Source organism: Rhipicephalus microplus, chromosome 7, assembly GCF_043290135.1.
Source record: "Rhipicephalus microplus isolate Deutch F79 chromosome 7, USDA_Rmic, whole genome shotgun sequence".
Classification (NCBI taxonomy): Eukaryota; Metazoa; Arthropoda; class Arachnida; order Ixodida; family Ixodidae; genus Rhipicephalus; species Rhipicephalus microplus.
Window position 1 is genome coordinate 42,203,321 of NC_134706.1, and position 12,416 is coordinate 42,215,736.

The following is a 12,416-nucleotide window of genomic DNA, read 5'->3' on the forward strand; positions in this document are numbered from 1 at the left end:
TAAGACACGCAACTGTGGCACGTTCAGGCGCTACTGCGTGCATCTTCCGCGAGCCACCCTCATCGTCGCTGCCCGACTCGCTAGGACGCGAGCGCTTACGCGTTGACGTAGTATCCATGTCTGCAATATCAGGTTCCTCGTCTAACGGCAGTGGTACGTTCTGCGGATCGGTGACGTTCACGCACAGAATTGACCCGGCATCTTCGAGTTGGGCTGTATGATGCGCCGCTACAGCGGTCGAAGATGCTGTGGTGCTAGTGGTAGGGCTGGAGGCCGCCGAGGACGTCAGGCCCCTTGCAGTTGTCTCGACGTCGGCAGCAAGCACCGGTAGGCGAAGTGATGTCGGTTTCTCGCTGACGACTCTGCACAGTTTCTGTGCCTGTTCATGATGCAACCGCACCGCTTTGGCACTGGAGATGAGGTTCCACAGCACGCGGGTGCACGCGACGCTCGCTGAGCGTCTGTGTGACGATGTGGGAACCAGGGAACGCGACGGGCGTTCCAATGGCGTAGCCGAGAATGGAGGGGACTGCTCTGCCATGGTAGTCGGGATGACAGCTGCCCCAGCGACGCGCAGGAGCAGAGGACGCTGTCACAGGGCTCAGGTCACCGAAAGCGGTGGCAGGGATCCAAGGGCATAATCTGTAAAGATTCCATAGAGTAACATTACTCTATGCTGATGCGTTACCAAGATAACACTGCGTCTCCCTCTTTTAGTGACGAAGGGACACCGGACGCGCTGAGACACGCATGCCTTAAAGCAACGCAGAGCGGCACGCGCCTGCGAGTATATGGCAGGAGCAGCGCCTGGCGTGGCAACCCCGGCCTCACGCGACGAAATGAACGCCAATGAGCGCGCGCACCACGTAATGTCGAAATGTATTGGCGCCTTGACTGTGGCATGTAGTCATGTTCTCCCATGACACGCATTTCATGATTATTATGTTTGCACCAGTCACATCTACCTTCATCATTTATTGGCCTCACGTAGTACCAAATTCGGCATATGTGATGCTAGCGAAACGGACGTGAGCGGATCATGAGTTTAGCATATAGTCATATTGTTACATGACACGCATGTCGTTATTATAATGTTTGAATGTGTAATTTACCTGATGACATGATTGCCTGATGACATGATTTACCTGAAGACATGACTAATGTCGAAATCCCGTCGCGTACGTCGTCAAACACTTCCCGCCTGACAGTGGCACATTGCACATTGACAGTGGCACATGACAGCATTTTAACACAGAGCTACGCCAGGTCTCAAAACTACATTTCAAATAGACGCTAATCTTCGTGAAACGTCAATAGTGGTTGCAGTGCTGGATCGGATTGGATTGGATAAACTTTTATTTGGTCCTCCAAAACACAGATCACTGTGTTGCGGGCAGCTCCCACGTGGGGACTGAGATGCCAAGCTCCTCAGCCGCCTCGCGGGCTTGGTGGACAGCCCAGAGCTGATCTGCCAAGGACGAGCTGCGGATTGGCGCCTCTAATCTGGCAGAGGTGATGTGCGATAAATGAGTGAATTTGGTGCACTGCCAGAGCATATGTTCTAATGAAGCTATTTCCCCACAATGTGGACAAAGATTACTTGGGTATAGGTCAGGGTACATTATGTGTAACATTTTCAAAGTAGGGTACATCCGCGTTTGCAAAAGCCTTATTGTAAGTGCTTGGGGCCGGGTTAGATTTTTGTGAGGTGGAGGGAAAATCCTTCTAGACAGGTAGAAATGTTTAGTGAGCTCGTTATATGTTGTAAGAATTTCCCGGTTATCCCCTTCACCGGTAGAACGCATCCCCGGGGAGGCGCGGTTGGAGAGTTCGCGCGCCGCCTCGTGCGCTGCTTCGTTGAGATTGGGAGGGGAATCGTTGATTTGTCCAAGGTGAGCTGGGAACCAACTCAGAAGATGATGTGTTATGTTCTTGCCTTGCAGTATTTTCAGCGTTTGTTCACAGACCGTTCCCTTGGCGAACGCCCGTAGTGCTGCCATGGAATCACTGTAGACCACTTCAATGTTATCCATCTTGAGTGCTAAGGGGATGGCCACTTGTTCCGCAATGATTGGGTCTTTCGTCCTGACCGTCGCTGAGTTGACGACATGGCCAGCCACATCGACTACCACTGCCACAAACGCTTCCCCATAGGCGTAGGAAGCCGCGTCAACAAATACGACCCCTCGTTCCTCGTTTGAGACTTGACGAAGTATAGTCCTGGCCCTCACTACTCTTCTTCCGACGTTGTGTTCTGGATGCATGTTTCTCGGTAAAGGAGATACCGTGATAGTCTCCCTGATGTTGTCAGGGATGTCACTGTAATTGCGTCTGATTGCTATTGGGTGTTGGCCCAGCTCCTGCAAGATCATTCTCCCCGACCTTGTAGTAGATAACCTTGCAAATTGTGCTCTCTCTTGGGCTTCTGCTATTTCTTCGAGCGTGTTGTGTATGCCAAGCTCAAGCAGACGCTCGGTGCTGGTATGTATGAGTAGGCCCAGGACCTTCTTGATAACTTTCCTGAGGAGCACATTCAGTGTCTCGGACTCTGCTCTTGACCAGTTGTGCATTGCTGCCTCGTATGTGAAGTGACTTAGAACAAACGCATGCATCAACCTGATGAGGTTGTCTTCCTTGATCCCATTTCTTTTGTTGGTCACCCTGCGTATGAGGTGCACCGCACTGTCTGTTTTCCGAGTTAACTTGGCTATAGATTTGCTGTTGGCGCCGGTAGACTCTATCAGCATTCCCAGGACTTTGATGTAGTCGACCCTCTGGATGGCATCCCCTTGATTTGTACGGAGGTAGATGTCTATCTGGTTTAACGGCTTCCATCCCCTGGGCTTCGGTCCCCGGCGTGCAGTCCGATAAAGCAAAAGTTCTGACTTACTCGAGGAGCACTTGAGCCCGGAAGGGCGAAGGTAGTCTTCTACAGTGTCAATCGCCTCTTGCAGAGCGCTCTCAATCTGCCCCTCGCTTCCACCTGTGCACCAGATGGTAATGTCATCTGCGTAGATGCTGCGCTTTAATCCTTCAATGCTTGATAATTTCTTTGACAGTCCAATCATGGCAATGTTGAACAGCATTGGTGAAATCACTGCCCTTTGCGGTATGTCCCTTGCTTCTAGTTCGACTGCTGCGGTCTCGATATCTGCAATCTTCATCACGGCTTTCCGATCTGTAAGAAAGGACCATACGTAGTCATAGAAGGCTTTCCCTAGACCAAGCTTGCAAATTGCTTCGAGTATGAATGAGTGGTGTATAGTGTCAAACGCTTTTTCTAGATCTAGGCACAGAATGGCTCTCACGTCTCTGGTTTCATTGTCAATGACCTGGTGTTTGATAAGCTTCAATGCATCTTGTGTGGATAGCCCTGCCCTGAATCCAACCATATTGTGTGTATATATGTTGTTATCTTCCAAGTACTTGTTTATCCTGTGCAGTATGGCATGTTCTGCGACCTTGCCAATACATGATGTCAAGGATATTGGCCTCATGTTGTCCAAGTTAGGGGGCTTTCCTGGCTTAGGAATAAGGATCGTGCTGGCCAGCTTCCACTCCTCTGGCACCCTGCCTTCTTTCCATGCTGAATTGATCATATCCCTCAGGGTTTCAATTGAATCGTCATCAAGGTTACGCAGGGCCTTGTTTGATATACCATCCGGGCCAGGGGCCGACCTGTCGTTGAGATCATGCAAGGCTCTTCTGATCTCCTCGATGTTAAAGTCGCCCTCAAGACCTGGATTTGGCGTGCCCTGGTACTGTCTACTTGGTGGTGCCAATCCTCTTTTGATTGAAAGGTACTTATGCACGAGCTGCTGGACAACTTGCTGTTCTGTAGTGCGCCCTATCTCTTTATGCAAAATTCGAGCGATAACATGCTTTTGATTTGTTTTGGTGGTGTTTTCGTTGAGGAGATGCTTTAACATATTCCATGTCTTGCCATTGCGCATCTGACCACCGACGGAGTTGCAGATTTCGTCCCATTGCTGCCTCGATAGTGCGCGACAATGTTCCTCGACTAATCTGTTTACCTCAGCTATCTTCTTCCTCAGTCTTCGGTTCAGGCGCTGACCCTTCCAACGATTCAGTAGTGCTTGCTTTGCCTCAAGAAGATGAGCAAGCCGGCTATCCATTCTTTCAACCGGAAGATCTGTGGTAATGGTGGAGGAGACGAATTTGATGTCATCTTTAATCTGTTTGACCCACTGCTCCAAGCCTTGTCTGTGGCCATCTTGTTCCCTTTCCATCCTTTACTTCCTGAACTTATCCCAGTCTGTGAAGTAGAATTCTCTCTGCTTTTTACGCTCCACGGAGAAGGTAGTGGCAAGAATGCAGTGGTCACTCCCTAGGTCTACAGCAAGGTTCATCCACTGGGCCTTCTTGATGTTCCGTACAAATGTAAGGTCCGGGGTGGAATCCCTGCAGCAAGATGTACCAAGCCTTGTTGGTAGGCTGGGGTCTGTGATTAGGGTGAGATCAAGTTCACTGGCACTTTGCCAAAGTCGATTTCCTTTCCCAGTGTTGTACTTGTAACCCCATGTAAGATGAGGGGTGTTGAAATCACCTGCTATGACGAGTGGACATTTTTCGGCGATATTAACAGCTTTCTTTAGAACCGTCTTGAACCCTTGCTTTTGTTCCTTTGGACTGCTGTATATATTAGGAATGAAAATGCTCTGATGGTTGCTGGTACCCGGCACGATCTCTACCAAGACGTGTTCCAATCGGCCTGCTTCTATCTTGAGGTCATGGGTTACATGCGTTAGTTTGTTGCATAGGAAGGTGCAGACTCCCCTCCCTTCAGTATCCCCTATTACAGGCCGGAATCCAGGCAACGTTGCTTGCGGCGAAAGGGTCTCTTGTAATAATAAAATAAGAGGCTTTTCTTGGCGGCTCCTGATAGGCTGCTGCAGGGTTGCCTTCTTTTTAAGGTAACCTCTACAGTTCCATTGCCAGATACGAAATGCTTCACGTAGCGCTGCCATCATGGTTATTACATGGGCGGCCAGAGCCTGATGCTGCACCTGTCGACAGGTTTGGTACCACTAGTATTGGTGGCCAAAGGGGTGAGCTTGGTGCATGAGGAGGCCTTGCTGTGTTGTGCAGATATGCTTCGACCTTTGTAATGCGCAAAGTCATATGCTCTTCTAGTGCCGCCACGCTTGATTGTAGCCTACCCATCTGCTCGCTAAGATTGGCTACTACTTTGCTGAGCGTGTCAAACACCTCTTTCATATCTGACATGGTCGTTTGGTTGGCTTCCACGTGTTCTGCCATGACTGCCCTCTTTTTCGCGGTTCTCGAGTCCCCTACGTTTTCAGCCACAGGGACATCAACTGGCTGAGGCATTGGCTGTGAAGATTGCGCGCTGGTTAGCTTAGTGAGAAGAAATTTTATTTCCTTTAACTCAGCTGATAGCCTCTCATTCGATTTTGTAAGTCTCGCGTATTCTTGCTCTAGCTGTGCAATTCTATCATGCTCTGGCAGCTTACCTGTCATCACCTCGGCCCCGCCGTTGCGCACTCGCTCAGCCCAGCTGCCTTTCGAAGTAACTGCAGGCATTCTCCCCGGGTGTGAAGCCGTGATCTCGAACTGAACGTCAGGTAGCTGGCCATTCGGGTGCCGCCCAGGCTGATTCCTACCCTGATGGTGACCTTGAGAACTCGAGCGCCCCTGTGATTGGGAGCGGGCCTTGGGTCTAGAACCTCTTCTGGAACGCGACCTCCTCCTGGAGTGGGGCCGCCTTTCCTGTTCTTGTGTAGTCTGGATGCTCTGGGTCCCGTAGGCTGGAATAAGCTGCTTGTCATTGATGTCTGGACTCGATGTGATTGATGCGTCCCGGGCTTCTGCGGCTGCTCGCGATCTTTCCCAACGTCTGCGTCTGACGACATATGCACTAAGAACCTGTTCTTGCACTCCTTGTCTGCCGTGGGATGGTGACCGTCGCACAGCCTGCATCTTGGATTGCACTGGTGCAGGCTATCTGGGTTCTTGATTTCGCAGCCTCTGCAGATTGTTTCAGCTGGGTTCGGACAGACGTCAGACCAATGTCCCAGCTTTCCGCAGACGTAACAAATATCGATGTTCTTGCGGTAAAGGGAGCACTGCAAAAGTGAAGGTCCATATCTCACGAATCTGGGCACCTTGTGTCCTTCGAACGCTATGATGATTGTCCCGGTGTCCTTGATTCTCTTGGCCTGCAGTACGAGCGGGTTGTTCGCGTTCACAATCTTTCGGGTCAAAATGTCCTGAGTATCGCTTACGGGGATCCCGCGAATCAATCCTTTACAAGTGTCGTGGGGTGCCGCGGCGTACGCGCTAACCTCGAAAACTTTGCCTCCAATGTCAATTTGCTTGACCTTGAGGTATCTTGAAGCTCTGTCTTGGTCCGGAGTGCTTGCCACCATAATGTTCTGCTGCAAGTTGGAACAGATGATGTCCTGCATGGCCTCTTCCTCTTTGACGCCGGCCGCCAGTACTATCGCGTCTGCCACGGCTCGAGTGCCAATTCTCAAGATATTTAATCCTCCACGTGGTCGTAGCACAATTTTGCTGAAGTCTTTAGGTAGTGGCGGCATGCGTCCAGCTCGCACGATTGTATGCTTGGTGTCATACCTACTACGACTGGCTCGAGCGTCTCCCGCAACGCCGGCCTCGGTCGAACCCTTGGCAGCAGGAACGCTAGTCGCGGCTTGCTTATTCCTTGAGCGTCTCGTTTCGGCTTCCTTCCAACCCATTTCTTCCGTGCAATCCTCTGCAGAGATGTCCTCTCCATATACTTGGTATTCCATTTTCAATTGCAGATACTGGAACGCGCAGAGCGTTGAGTCGCGTTGGCGCCGGGCCGGCGCATCGGCGACAATCGCCTCCTTGGTTAGGCCTAAATCCCCCGGTGGCGTTGCCGTGTAAAAATGTCCCAAAAACGGTTTAAAAGTCCACTCACCAGCAAAAAGGTGGTGTCTGCTGATTTCTTAAGAACTTAGGCACACGATGAGAGTAAAAACTCGGCGACAAATTCGTGAATACCACAGGAAAGCATTCTTGAAAGCAGGAGCCGATCTTCACGCGTCCGCACTGGTCGGCACCTAGAGCGTCTCCCTGGTTGCAGTGCTGCCTACTTATTTTTATAAACAGTGCATATGTACTCTTCAAGTGTGAATACACTTTATAAAGGACCCCAAACCATCCACTGCCATCGGCGGTGTCCGCAGTCTTCTCTTTATCTTTAAAAGAAAGAGGACTTGGCGGGCCGCAGCGCGGCGCTCTACCGAAAGAGCCACGGACGCGACGCTGATATCCCTCTTCGCTCGCTCCTCCGCTCTCCTCGCTCGCTGCAGCTGCACGCGCACCCCTCTCTCTCGCGCGCCCGCCTTCTCTCTCGCGCAACCGCCTTATCTCAGTCTCCCGTCCAGAGCGGGTCGTGCCATGGATGTCCCGGAGGCAGCGCTACCATCAACAACGAATGCAGTACAACAGAATGCCAGCACTGCACCCGTCGTGGGAGGTGACAGTACCAAGGTGGTTTCGCCGACGTTGGAAGACAAGGCGGCGCTGCGAAGGGCTCATGAGATCGAACGTAAGCGTGCGAAGCGTGCAGCGGATGTCGAATTGCGTGCTCGCGAGGCCGAGTGCAAGCGGGCGAAGCGTGCAGCGGATGCCGAACTGCGCGCTCGCGAGGCCGAGGACAACCGGGCGAAGCGTGCAGCGGATGTTGAACTGCGCGCTCGCGAGGCCGAGATGAGGCGTCAGCATCGAGCCGCGAACGCTGCCCAAGAAGCGGAACGACAACGCAAGCGTCAGGCGGAGAAGGGCGTTGAAGGCCGGCGTCAAGACGCCGCTAGCAATTGTCAACGGCGAGGGGACGTTCCCGAAGCCGTTCGCGCCAGTGAACGTGCTGCGCGGGAGAGGGTGCGAGCCCTGGACTTTGCTCGTCCGGGGCTCGCATGCTATGAGGGGGAGTAAAGTTAAAATCCGTTGTCATTCCCCAGTGAGTTAACGTAAACTCCCCCGTGTGATCAAGTTGCGATTCCCAGGAACCATTACACCATAAAGGCACCATAGTGTGATTAATAAATATAATATTGCGAATTAATAAATACCCCTCAATAGCATCACCCCGTGCATTCGCACTTAACCACGTTCACCCTCGGGGAAATGCTTGGGAGTTTTCATAAAGCCGTCACGTGGGGTGAACGTCAATTGTGGTGAGGTACTAAGTGCTTAAGTTGATTTATGTAGCAGTGTCCAGGGCCAGCATCTTCACGAGCATCAGCGCTTCATATTACCTTCTGGTGTTGCTAATACGAATGTTCTAGTTGGCATCATTGCGCAAGTGCAAACAACTGGTTTTATAAACATCTGCCGCTCCTGAACATATGTCTGTGCGTGCAACATTTTGACATATATTTAGCGTCATTTCATGACGTGCAGCTCAATTAAAAAATGCAACACGTCACCATCACCATCCATCCATCCGTCCATCTGTTCATCCATCCATCCATCCATTATATGATACGGACAGATGGAAGGACAGACTCAGATTTTTCTAAACTGGGAAAAAGATGGGACTTTTTCTAAACACATTTGGCGACAGCCCGCGAGACAGTTTTATGCACTCCAATAGTATAGTAACAATTACTCAAAATCGTTTACCACTTTTTGTGAATGCAGATAATGGTTTTGGCATCCTGACAATGATGACTTTCAGACTCCACACGTATCGTTGGCCATCTACTCTCCTGTTGTAGAATACCAAATTCTCTTAATTTTTAAACATTTTTTGTACACACACGCACACACACACACACACGCACGCACACACACACACACACACACACACAGAGAGAGAGAGAGAGAGAGAGAGCAAGATATGTTTTTTTCTTGTGTGTCCACTTCTGCGCTCACATCTAGGACCGCTAATGCTCTTCCATGGTAGAGAAAAAGTACTCATAATTGTTAAACAATTTTGCTTAACGCACACTGAAACTTGGATGGCTTATCACTCTTCCATAGCATAGTGCGTCGTTTTTCTAATAATTGTTCTGTACATAGTATCACGGAGGCAAAAGAAGCCCCAGACATTTTAAGCGAAGCCCATGCAGCCATAGGGACGGCTTCATGATCTCCCATAGTAGAGTACCAAGCACTATAATTCATTAAAAGTTTTTTTTCTAAAACACTAGTGTGTGTCATGGCTCATAAATGTGCCAATGTGTATGTGTTCCTTATTACCAGAATGTTAGAGAATTTTTCGTGCTGTCATCCTGTTTTCATCAAATTTTTAAACCAAGGAAAATTTTATACCTCTCAGCTGTGCCCGGAACTCTGGAGAAAGAAATCGTGCTTGAACAGAGCATTGACGGCACTAACGTCACGTAGCGAATGCTTCTGGCACATTGCCGCCGCTATCCGCTTTCTCGCCGCCTCCAGGTCCGCTTGCCGGCGTCGCCGTGCTGCAGCAGCTTGCTGTCAGGTGCTATGTGGTTATTTCGACTGCCGCTTGCCTGGAACCCCGCAGGGAAGAGGCGGAAACAGACCGAGGATAATCTTTGCTGTGTCGAACAATGGCCGCCACTGCCTGCTGCCAGCGGCTGTTGAACGCGTGCCACGAGCGTAGCCGCGATCATCGTTATCTTTTTCCACCTATACGAATGCAGTGCTCGTGGTCGCCGCTCCCAGTGCGTGTAAACCAGGATTACGGACAACGAAGAGACAAGGCTTAACGCTCAGGTGCTTGGCACCCTAAAAGGATAATTGGCGTTGGCTGTGTTGACGTCAGCACGAGCAATGCTAAGAAGCATGCAAATGCGAAGACATTAGCCTAAGACGCCATCATGCCCTACATATCATGAAAATCTGTGCCATTACGTGAAGTGACCTCACAGGATGCCTTCTACATCTTCACGTCGTCACATTGTTAGAAGTGGCTCAATTGAAGAAGTTCCGAAAAGACACCTTGCCTCTGTCCCTGTAATTTTCAAGAGACAAAGCAGGTGTAATATAAAAGATGCGTGAGCATCACTTGTGTTCTGCGCAATGTCTACTAAGCGCTAAAATATGTTAGTATAGGTATGTTGGCATGTGTTACATGTGTCATTGTAGTGCACTTAATATTGACAATCATTTTTAGCAAGTATACACTTTAGAAAGATATTTTCTCACTTGTCCTTTTATAAATATTTCATTTTGATAAGCGTAGGTACGGTGACGCTAGACATAAAGATAGTCGCAACTGGATAGCGCAAAGAATCCATAAAAAAAAAGAGCCTGCTGGTTTTGCCAGGTAACGCGTTGGCTGTACCTTCGCTGGTCATTGAAAAAGCTTTTTTAACAAAGAAAGTGCTTATCCCGAGCATTGGTCTATGACGAGAGAACAGGCACGATCACCACCTTGAACCGGTAGGCACTTTCTTGATTGCATTCTTTCACTAGCTTAACTTCAAGAGCTAGATTCAAGATTCATCCTATGTGGAATACAATTCCTCTAGCGGAGGAGAGAATGAGCACACATACTAAAACAGGATAAAAAAAGAAACTGAAAATAGCTTGGTGAAAACATTTCCTGCTCATATGAAGGAGCCGAACACTGGTACCTGTGATCCCAGGGCCAGCATAGTAACCTCTTGGCTTTCTAAGCGCGATGGCCGAGCATGGCACAGCCTTAATAGTTTAGGTGAGAGGGTAGGAAAGGCAAGTGATGATGAAAAGGCAAAAATCGAGGAAGAGAGAGTAACGCATAACATAGAAAAAAAACGAGAAAGCCAGGAACAGAAAGGATGACAGAGAACAGAAGGATGACAGAGATGACAGAGAACAGAAAGGATGACAGGGAAAGGATGAGAGAGATATTATAAAGGCAAAGAAGAAGCAATCTACTAACGTGAAAGAGAAAGAACGAAACACAGGGAACAAACGAAAATGTTAAGAGAGAAAGACAAAAAAGACAAGAGAGAGTAAAATGAAATGAGCAAGAGAGTAATAGAGACAAAAACAGAGGTAGGAACAAAAAAATAAACAAAAAATCCTGAAAACAGAGAGAAGAGAGAAAAAGAAAGAGGAGAAAGAAAAAAGAAACTAACGAGGAAGAGAGCATGGCACCCAGCACTGCAGTTTTTCAGGCTGCGCATCACGGTACTGTGGTGCTCCTTTGGCCTTTATTCCTATTTGTAGTGAACAGTTATTTTCATATTTGCATTGGATTAACCTTATTCAATTTGCGGAGCAAGCAGAAACAATCAATTTAGGCTATCTTTTCCGGCACTAAGCTTATCATCAGTAAAACTTGTTGAGCTGCTTGGTGCAAGCTTGAAGGTAATGTAAGACGCAAATCACCTAGAAAAACTTTCGAAAGAGCGTCTTTTTTGCGTGTTATTCTTGGTTGTTTGCATCTTAAGTTTTCTTGAATCACCTCCACGTGCGGCCACATATTAGAATCAATACGAGAAGCTACCTTATTTCAAACGTACAGATAGGTAGTTCCCGCGTAAGATCCCGTCCCAGTGAGCTTTACGGGACTCTGGGCTCGCCTACAAATAATAAAAGGGATTGCTACTCATTAACCTATGATAGCACTAAATACACATACACATAATAAAATAGACATGAACTTACCTAGGCTGATGCTGGTATCATTACGATGATAGCATCCTTTTGCTGTAGTCTTCTTAGCATAAATAGTTAGATAGATTGTAGGTAGGTATATAGATTGTAGGTAGGAAAGAAAAGGAGCGGTTGAATTGCTTTTGGTTTGGTATGATATGCTTCATGTTCAAAATCAACTTTCGATTCATTTTCACTAGTGCCATAGTCCAGTTCTTTTTATGGTCATGGGCCGTCGTCTTCAACCTTTAAAGGAGCTCGGTACGGCGCGCAAAGCTGCCGCGCAGTCACCGTCGCTTAGGGGCTACCTTTCTCCGGTTGATTGATTCCGCGGAGATGTGAAATGCGTTCGGCTCGAGGCGAAAGTTTGCATGTGGATTTTCGATTGCTTTTTGAGTAAAGGACAAGTACAGGTGTGCTCACCTGAAGCAAAACGTACGCGTGATGATCACGTTTCGCTGCTGTGTATCTAGGTGCCATTTTGGCTACAAGGGCACTACTGAAAAGCCATTGCTATTTCGCTAGCCAAAAGTTTGTAGGCAGTAGAAGAACGGCAAGTAGGCCATGACACGGAAAGAAAGGAACCACTTCAGCATGGGTCGGGAGCATATGACTGCGTGGGTGCGAGGCATTGGGAATCGTGGACATGTTCCATGTAGACGACTTCACGGTAAAGAGTGACCTTGTATCGCTGTTTAGAGACAAACGGCGCCTCAAGTGTGACAACATTTCTCTTGTTGCACAGCTTACAAGCTATGGCCATCAAGTGTGCAGGCCTACCATAGGCATTTTGAATGGCAGTGAAACGATTGCAG